Raw genomic sequence first — 2500 nt, 5'->3', positions numbered from 1 at the left:
CTGCCTTTTAGCTTTTGATTCTCTGCAGTGACCACTGACCTGTGAAGGCTATCAGTGGCAGCGACAGATAAACAGACAGACAGACGAAACCTCCTTTCCACCCAAATACCAGAGTATTTTAGCTAAATTCAGGGACCTGTAACCATGTGGTCACGGACATTCAGTTCCTTAAAATACCCTGTACATGAGTGACGAGTCACAACCAGCTAATGACAACATGTGAGTTCAAGCCAGCAACTTGACTCAAAGCATACACAGCACAACAAAAATCAAAACCCTGTTCAACCATACAGACGTCCCTGACTACTGTATTAAACTTGCCTTACCTTAAAACTTTTCTTGACCCCAGCACATCTCGTAGTTTTGTCGCTATTATCCACATTTTGACATGTTAGCTTTGCTATTCACCTCGACATTAAAGGGACACTGTGCAGGAAATGGTCAAAAAAGGTACTGCAACTATGCTGCCTATTGACATTTTGCTGCCTATTGGCAAATTTGATCTTTACATGAAAGTTTACAAAGTATTAAACAAATATTTTCTAACATGGTCCAAGTACAGTCATTTTTGCAGCTAAAAATGTCTATTTTTGAAAATCCAAAATGGCGGACCATGGAAAAGATTCCCTTATTCATGTATAGAAAGTGCAATTTTCGCAGTCATAATGAATACTTAGAATTTGATGCTGGTGGTAAGTATTCATGAAAAAGGTAACATTAGTGAATGGACAGCATGAATTCTGGAAATAAACAACAAAAAATCTCACACAGTGTCCCTTTAAGACGTCTGCTGAATTGTCCAAAATAAATACAATCCACTCCGTTTATCCTTTTCTTCAGCAGATCAGATGACAGTTTGGGTATTTCGTCGTCCTTGTCCCAAAAAGTTTAGTTGTAACATCTGCTTTTCACAACTTGAAGGAATCGTTGCATTTGAACTACGTCTAATCTAAATTACCCTGATATAACAGTGCAGGCAGATACAAGCCCAACTAAGTCACTACTTCCTAAAATAAACAACACAAACTGTAGTTCTACATGATAATGTGTTTTTAGGCACACAATCACTCGACCCATGTTGCCGAAGTGCATCACTGTTTTCCTTTACATTTAGGCTAAATTAATATGATTAATACGATCGTAAAGTTTTTAAATCCACCCCAAAAATGGACGCGTAGTGCCCCCTATGGGCGATTGCCGTCATAAAAATGGAAAACAAAATGTATTGTTAATTTTCTGTGCCACTCTCAAATGAAATACCACGCTTCTGTAGGTGTGTTGATCCGATGCAGTGTATTGTTTGCTGAAGTGTACCGGAAATTAAGTTAGGGCCATAGAATGTTCATGCCTTGTTTTTGTTTTGACCGTAAACTTTCCATGAAACCATCTACAAAGAATTTGACATAGACAGTACTTATACATGGACTATGTCCATACTGTCTTAAGTCCATGTATAAGTACTGTCTATGTCTATACTGTCTATGTCCTTACCTAGATTAGTCTATGTCTGCATGGGAAAGCAAGAAATGTAATTTCAAATTCTTTGTATGACCAGTGCATGTAAAGAAATTGACAATAAAACCTACTTGACTTGACTTGACTTGACTATAGAATTCCAAAAAAGAAAGAAAAAGAAAACGGAGGTCCTGTCTGTGTGTCAGGCATGAGCAGCACCAACCAGTGTGGTTTTGGCTTTCTCTGGTGCATGTGTGTTTGTGGAGTGGTTTGTGTGTCTCTCTCTCTTGGTGTTGCTGTCTTCTGTGTGTCTCTATGTAAAGATTGTGTGTCTTTGCATGTTACACTTACCCTCTTTGGCTTTACTGACAGACTGTGGTGATCTGATTAAAATTTACAGTGTGAAAGCGAACCGCACCAAAATAAATTTAAAAATATATATATTTGGACCAAAGCAAGTGAACTATCTGACTTTCCTGGTCTGAATACTCTATCTGATAATCTCTGATTAAATGACGGCTACGTGGCTGCGTCTTTTGATGTTACCACATCTGTTTTTTTTGCCTATCAAGAGTGTTAATGTGATACCAAACATGACATGTTGTGAGGATAGAAGCATATTTAGCTGATTTCTTATGATGTGTAAGTGGGCATATTTAGCTGATTTCCTATGGTGTGTAAGTGGGCTTATTAAATGCTGATTTCTTATGATGTGTAAGTGGGCATATTTAGCTGATTTCTTATGGTGTGTAAGTGGGCATATTTAGCTGATTTCCTATGGTGTGTAAGTGGGCTTATTAAATGCTGATTTCTTATGATGTGTAAGTGGGCATGTTTAGCTGATTTCCTATGGTGTGTAAGTGGGCTTATTAAACGCATCAGCAGCCGCTAGACTATTAAAGTTTTTCTCAATTGCTAACAAGCTTTTGTCCAAACCTCAGCGACATTTGCAAAACTCTTAATACAGTTAGCACACCAAGTGCTTTCCATTACCATACAGTTGACACTAGGGTGACCAGATGAGGTTTGCTGAAATTCGGGACGC

The 2500-nt window shown here is 38.3% G+C and overlaps 1 long non-coding RNA gene across 1 annotated transcript in view; it reads left to right on the top strand.

Moving 5' to 3' along the window:
* Window positions 1-2500, top strand: part of LOC134445187 (uncharacterized) — a 43630-nt gene that overhangs the window by 33532 nt on the left and 7598 nt on the right. The gene's annotated exons all lie outside the window — the stretch shown is intronic.

This window comes from Engraulis encrasicolus, chromosome 3 (assembly GCF_034702125.1).
Source record: "Engraulis encrasicolus isolate BLACKSEA-1 chromosome 3, IST_EnEncr_1.0, whole genome shotgun sequence".
Classification (NCBI taxonomy): Eukaryota; Metazoa; Chordata; class Actinopteri; order Clupeiformes; family Engraulidae; genus Engraulis; species Engraulis encrasicolus.
The sequence above is the reverse complement of the archived record's forward strand: the minus strand, read 5'-3'. Positions and strand labels throughout refer to the sequence as shown.